At 51.9% G+C, this 7500-nt stretch overlaps 1 protein-coding gene across 8 annotated transcripts in view; it reads right to left on the bottom strand.

The window, feature by feature from the left end:
- limch1a (LIM and calponin homology domains 1a) overlaps positions 1–7500 on the bottom strand; it is an 86987-nt gene that overhangs the window by 48987 nt on the left and 30500 nt on the right. The window lies entirely within an intron of this gene.

The following is a 7500-nucleotide window of genomic DNA, read 5'->3' as shown; positions in this document are numbered from 1 at the left end:
CACACATCACCACTGGATGAGAGAAGGGGTGAGGTGAGACACATGTGACTCATTACCCAGCTCGAGCTGCTGGAACTAAACAATGGGCTCCACATTCCACACCACTCAAAGAGGGACCCACATTATAAACATCCATCCGAGGGGTCCCAGTAGTTAGTAGAACCATTTCTCTCTTTTTTGGCTTTTTATGCCTTTATTATGACAGAGACAGTGAAGTGCGACAGGAAATCAGTAGAGAGAGAGAAACAAGCCGGTATCGAACAAGGGTCGGCCACGAAGTAGACGAGTGCCCTACCGTTAGTGCCATGGTAGGGCTTAGTAGTTACATTTCTTGCAATAGCAATAAGAGTATTAAACATTTCTGCTCAAAAGGATGGATCCAAAGCATCCCAGTCATCAATCGCAGTTGCTAGTAATATCTGCAGAGACTAAGAAAGAACTAATAAATCGTTGATATCGACTAAAAACTTGTTAGACACCTGTGTAGCCACTGGTAGCCAAGGTAAATACATTGGTATGTCATTGTAAGAAGTGCTTCCAACATTTACTTTACTTAATCAACTACAGTGATTTACATAGTCTGGCAACACAATACTGATTGGCAGTGTTGAGTAATAAAATCACAGTACTTTCAATGTATCAGCATCAGGCCCCAAAACACCCCACTTTAAGAGTCGGGGAGGGGTAGGGAATGGAAATTACATTTTGAGGACTCAATGACAATTTGAGGACTCAAGGGTTTAGTTAAAAACATGAAACACTTATAAGAACATAGAGCAACCAAACATTCAGTCATTGCATACCATTTCTGTTTAAAACATGTCTGTGTGTCTGCCTGTATTTGTACAATATGTGTTTAACATTTACCACAGGGGATTTGGATCTCTGCTGACTGAGTACTGAGTAGAGTGTAGTATAGGCTACCCCTCAGCAATGTACAATATGTGTTTAACATTTAGCACACAGATCATACAGCTAGGTGCTGTACACATGGGCCATCCTTTACCTTTTTACGTATGCAAACATGTGATTGTATCAGTGATGCATGTGTGAATTAGTTCTGTTCACCTTAGTGTAATCCAACTGTAACCGTGATTTGAGCCTCGCATTAGGGCCATCAAGGAAAGGTAATGTGGTATTACTTAACCGACAGGTATTGCACAACCAGCATAGCTGCAACAGTTCTGAAAAGGCACCTTAAGACATTACACTGTAATCCAGATTATTTAACACACTCAAAGCCTAAGCCTTTTAACTTGTGCTCTGTCATCCACCGCAGAGTTTGTGAGTGTTTAATGTGCACTGTGTGTGTGTGTGTGTGTGTGTGTGTGTGTGTGTGTGTGTGTGTGTGTGTGTGTGTGTGTGTGTGTGTGTGTGTGTGTGTGTGTGTGTGTGTGTGTGTGTGTGTGTGTGTGTGTGTGTGTGTCTCTCTCTCGTCAGGACATTTATTTCTGACAGGACTGAAATAAGATGTGAGTGATGCTCTATTAGGCTCCAGTAATTGGCATGGCTGGTACGGCGTTAAGCGGCGTACACACACAAAGCTAGCTTTTCGCTTGCTCGCCTACTCGCCACTCTTTCATGGAACGTTCGCTGAAAGTTCCCGCGGCTTTAACTGCCAATGGACAGCCGAGAAGTACCGAACTCTGCATTCCAATTGGTTACTCGCCTCGCTCGAAGATAAAATATTTTCAACTCAGAATCCGCCCACATCGCATCGCTTGTACAGTACTCGCCTACTCGCCTGCGAGTCTCGCTGGGACACATTGACATTCTATTGAGTTCATTCGCTGAGCGAGTAACTAGTAGCGACGTGTGTGTACGGCCCTTTAAGCTACCCTGCAGTAAATATATGAACCACTATTCCACTAAATACTGAATACACTACACCAACAAGCTCAGGCTCCCCTTCAGCTCAGTCAGAGAGGAGTTCATTGTGACACGGACACGGGAACACCTGCAGTACGCAGGATCCAGGGATGCCAAAGTGTCCGGGGCAGGAATCATGGTGAGGACAGGGAGGAAGTGGAGGGCAGCCGATGCAGTCCGGCAAGCAGAGTCTCGGCTGAAGCACAAGGCCATCCTCGGCACAGTGGCGCAAGGCAGAGCGGGACTTGGGATGTCAACAACAATCCAGTACAAGACTGCCACTGGGAGGGAGAGGCAGAGGCTGGTGCAGGAGGAGGTGCGGGCTTCAGTGGAGGAGGAGCGAACCAGCAGAGCAGTGGCCATGAAGCAGCAAGGAGCCTGGATGAAGTGGGAGCAGGCGATGGAGCGCAACATCACCTGGAAGGACATCTGGCAGTGGAACCCCCAGAGAATCAAGTTCCTCATCCAAGGGGTGTATGATGTCCTCCCGAGCCCATCTAACCTGTACACCTGGGGCAAAATAGAGACACCCGCATGTCCACTGTGTTCCAAGATGGGGACCTTGGAGCACATCTTAAGCAGCTGCTCCAGGGCACTGAGCGAGGGTCGCTATCGATGGAGGCACGATCAGGTCCTGAAGTCCATAGCTGAGGCAATCAGCAAGGGAATTAAGGATAGCCGATGCACCCAAGCTACCGCCAAGGCCATCCAGTTTGTGAAGGCGGGACAGAAGCCCGAGAGAACACCAAAGGGCTCCGCGGCTGGGGTGCTCTCTACAGCCCGAGACTGGGTGATGACAGTTGATCTGGAGAGGCAGCTGAAAATACCACCACACATCACCCAGTCCAGATTGAGACCAGACCTCATCCTGGTTTCTGAGGCTACAAAGCAACTGGTCATGCTCGAGCTCACAGTCCCATGGGAAGATAGGATGGAGGAGGCGCAGGAGAGGAAAAGGGAGAAGTACCAGGAGCTGGTGGAGGACTGTCGCAGAAATGGCTGGAGAACTAGATGTATGCCAGTGGAGGTAGGGAGCCGGGGATTTGCCAGCCACTCCCTGAGCAAAGCCTACGGAACACTAGGCATAACAGGGGCCAATCGGAAGAGAGCCATCAACAACAACACAGAGGCAGCTGAAAAAGCGTCCAGATGGCTTTGGCTGAGGAGGGGAGAGAGGTGGGGGGAGTAGAATGCCACTCGGACACAGGCCGGGGTCTGATCAGCCCTGGTCGGGTCGCCTGGTCGAGGGTGTCTGTTGTAAGACCCGAAACACCCAGTGACTCCAGGAAACAACACTGATGATGTGTCCGAGTCAGTGCATCAGGTTGATGTTTGCAAAACTGAAACAACCTGGGAAACCAGTGACAACCAGGAACAGACTGGGTGACGACCGCGAAGAGTGTGGTGACATCTGGAGAGACAGAGGACGGCCGGAGAGACGGCAACCCGGGTTGGGGAGGGTTGGCAGCCCAAACCAATTCTTCTGACAAGAAGAACCCAAAGCAAGCTACAAAACCCACTAATGAGAAATACCCCCAGGGGTGCCCGAGAGGGGGGGAGAATGAGCACCCCACCAGGACGGATCTACGAATGACGACTCAGGAAAACGAATTAACGACAACGGCAACAACATGCATCTGTGGAAAAACCTGCAAGAATGAGAGAGGCCTTAAGATACATCAAGGCAGGATGAGATGCTTGACAGTGGCAACGGTGACACAACGCACAGAAGTCACTTCTGGTCAGACGCTGGAGGAGCTAGGCCCGGAGGCAACCCATAGTGCCCAGAGCCTCCTAGTGTCACCAGCTACTGCCAGCAGCCCACCTGACACCCAGAGCCCTCTCCAGGTAACTCCCAACAACCTGCAGGATTTCCAGAGACAGCAAGCTCCAGCAACGGGCAGTGCTCCTTCAGCTCAACCAAGGATCCAGTGGCCCCAGTCCTCAAAGAGAGCAGAGTGGAAGCAGTTTGATGAGGATGTGGACCAGATCCTGGAGGTGACCGCCAAGGGGGATGTGGACCAGAGGCTGAGAACAATGGCAACGCTCATAGTGAACATCGCAGCAGAGCGGTTTGGAACCGAGGCTCCTAAGCCAGCACCATCGGCTTATGCTCCAAGCCACAGAGCAAGGAAAATCCAGCGGTGCAGGGAAGAGCTCAAGCTGCTGAAGAAGCAATACAGAACAGCAGGAGATGCTGAGCGAGGGGGCCTAGCAGACCTGAGAGCAATCCTGAGGAAGCAGCTGCTGACCCTGCGGAGAGCAGAGTTCCACAGGAGGAGGCGGAAAGAAAGAGCCAGGAAGAGGGCAGCTTTCCTGGCTAACCCTTTCAATTTGACCAAGCAGCTACTTGGCCAGAAGAGGGCGGGCCGCCTCACCTGCTCGAAGGATGAGATCAACAACCACCTCAAGGCCACATACAGTGACCCCAACAGAGAACAACCGCTAGGCCCATGCAATGCACTGATAGAACCACCAGAGCCTACTTCAGAGTTCAACCTGAAGGAGGCAAGCCTAAGGGAAGTGGAGGAAGTGGTGAGGAGAGCAAGATCAAGCTCAGCTCCAGGCCCGAGTGGTGTGCCATATAAGGTTTATAAGAACTGCCCGAAACTGCTACGCCGGCTTTGGAAGGCCCTGAAGGTGATCTGGAGGAGAGGGAAGATTGCCCAGCCATGGAGGTATGCTGAGGGAGTGTACATACCGAAAGAAGAAAAGTCTGAGAACATCGACCAGTTTCGGGTAATCTCCTTGTTAAGTGTGGAGAGTAAAATCTTCTTCAGCATCGTGGCCAGGAGACTCTCCAACTTCCTGCTGAGCAATAATTACATCGACACGTCTGTGCAGAAGGGAGGGATACCGGGAGTTCCCGGTTGCCTGGAACACACAGGAGTGGTAACCCAGCTCATCAGGGAGGCGAAAGAGGGCAGAGGTGACCTGGCTGTGCTGTGGCTGGATCTCACCAACGCGTATGGTTCCTTACCCCATAAGCTGGTGGAGGTCGCACTAGAGAAGCACCATGTACCCCAGAAGGTGAAAAGCCTCATCCTGGACTACTACAGCAAGTTCAGCTTGAGAGTGTCATCCGGTCAGCTGACATCTGATTGGCACCAGCTGGAAGTGGGCATAATCACTGGTTGCACCATCTCAGTGACCCTCTTCGCACTGGCGATGAATATGCTTGCCAAGGGAGCTGAAACCGAATGCAGAGGTCCACTCAGCAAGTCTGGAGTAAGGCAACCGCCTATCAGAGCCTTCATGGACGACCTCACTGTGACGACAACATCTGTTCCAGGAGCCAGATGGATTCTCCAGGGGTTGGAAAGGATCATGGCTTGGGCACGCATGTGTTTCAAGCCAGCAAAGTCCAGGTCTCTGGTACTACGGAAAGGGAAGGTCTCAGACAAATTCCGCTTCAGGTTGGGAGAACATCTGATCCCGTCAGTCACTGAGAAACCAGTGAAGAGCCTGGGGAAGGTCTTCAACTGCAGCCTGAATGACAGAGACTCCATCAAGGCAACCAGTGCTGACTTGGATGGATGGCTGAGAACAGTGGACAAGTCTGGGCTCCCTGGTAAATTCAAGGCCTGGATGTACCAACATGGAATCCTCCCAAGAATCCTCTGGCCTCTCCTCATCTACGAGGTGCCCATGACCGTGGTGGAAGGCTTGGAGCAGAAGGTGAGCAGCTATCTGCGCAGATGGCTGGGCTTACCACGCAGCTTTAGCAACATCGGGCTGTATGGAAACACCAACAAGCTCAGGCTCCCCTTCAGCTCAGTCAGAGAGGAGTTCATTGTGACACGGACACGGGAACACCTGCAGTACGCAGGATCCAGGGATGCCAAAGTGTCCGGGGCAGGAATCATGGTGAGGACAGGGAGGAAGTGGAGGGCAGCCGATGCAGTCCGGCAAGCAGAGTCTCGGCTGAAGCACAAGGCCATCCTCGGCACAGTGGCGCAAGGCAGAGCGGGACTTGGGATGTCAACAACAATCCAGTACAAGACTGCCACTGGGAGGGAGAGGCAGAGGCTGGTGCAGGAGGAGGTGCGGGCTTCAGTGGAGGAGGAGCGAACCAGCAGAGCAGTGGCCATGAAGCAGCAAGGAGCCTGGATGAAGTGGGAGCAGGCGATGGAGCGCAACATCACCTGGAAGGACATCTGGCAGTGGAACCCCCAGAGAATCAAGTTCCTCATCCAAGGGGTGTATGATGTCCTCCCGAGCCCATCTAACCTGTACACCTGGGGCAAAATAGAGACACCCGCATGTCCACTGTGTTCCAAGATGGGGACCTTGGAGCACATCTTAAGCAGCTGCTCCAGGGCACTGAGCGAGGGTCGCTATCGATGGAGGCACGATCAGGTCCTGAAGTCCATAGCTGAGGCAATCAGCAAGGGAATTAAGGATAGCCGATGCACCCAAGCTACCGCCAAGGCCATCCAGTTTGTGAAGGCGGGACAGAAGCCCGAGAGAACACCAAAGGGCTCCGCGGCTGGGGTGCTCTCTACAGCCCGAGACTGGGTGATGATAGTTGATCTGGAGAGGCAGCTGAAAATACCACCACACATCACCCAGTCCAGATTGAGACCAGACCTCATCCTGGTTTCTGAGGCTACAAAGCAACTGGTCATGCTCGAGCTCACAGTCCCATGGGAAGATAGGATGGAGGAGGCGCAGGAGAGGAAAAGGGAGAAGTACCAGGAGCTGGTGGAGGACTGTCGCAGAAATGGCTGGAGAACTAGATGTATGCCAGTGGAGGTAGGGAGCCGGGGATTTGCCAGCCACTCCCTGAGCAAAGCCTACGGAACACTAGGCATAACAGGGGCCAATCGGAAGAGAGCCATCAACAACAACACAGAGGCAGCTGAAAAAGCGTCCAGATGGCTTTGGCTGAGGAGGGGAGAGAGGTGGGGGGAGTAGAATGCCACTCGGACACAGGCCGGGGTCTGATCAGCCCTGGTCGGGTCGCCTGGTCGAGGGTGTCTGTTGTAAGACCCGAAACACCCAGTGACTCCAGGAAACAACACTGATGATGTGTCCGAGTCAGTGCATCAGGTTGATGTTTGCAAAACACTACCACTATCAGTCTTTAACAATAGGGGATAGTGGTGTCAGAGTGAGGGAACAGTCCAGCTAGACTAGAGAGAGAGAGAGAGAGCGAGAGAGAGAGATAGAAAGAGACAGAGAGAAAGAAAGAAAGAGAGAGAGAGCGAGAGAGAGAGAGAGAGAGAGATGATTCATAGAGTTATTCTCCACAGCCACCACTGAAAAAAGCAGCACAACAGCTGACTGGCTCTAGTGAGGTCAGTCATTGTCCTTTATAGAAACAGACACTGTTCCTCCAAAGTCACTAGGAGAGTGTGAATTAGTGTGTGTGTGTGTGTGTGTGTGTGTGTGTGTGTGTGTGTGTGTGTGTGTGTGTGTGTGTGTGTGTGTGTGTGTGTGTGTGTGTGTGTGTGTGTGTGTGTGTGTGTGTGTGTGTGTGTGTGTGTGTGTGTATGTGTGTGTGTGTGTGTGTGTGTGTGTGTGTGTGTGTGTGTCTACATCGTGCTTGCGTGAATGTGTGTGTTCTACTGCAGTGCTATCATTTCCTAGTTGTCTGATCCTCTTGCTTCCACTCCTGAGGCATCTAGA

The sequence above is a fragment of the Engraulis encrasicolus genome, unplaced genomic scaffold (genome assembly GCF_034702125.1).
Source record: "Engraulis encrasicolus isolate BLACKSEA-1 unplaced genomic scaffold, IST_EnEncr_1.0 scaffold_27_np1212, whole genome shotgun sequence".
Taxonomy (NCBI): domain Eukaryota; kingdom Metazoa; phylum Chordata; class Actinopteri; order Clupeiformes; family Engraulidae; genus Engraulis; species Engraulis encrasicolus.
Note: the sequence above shows the minus strand (reverse complement) of the source record. Positions and strands in the feature narration are given on the sequence as shown.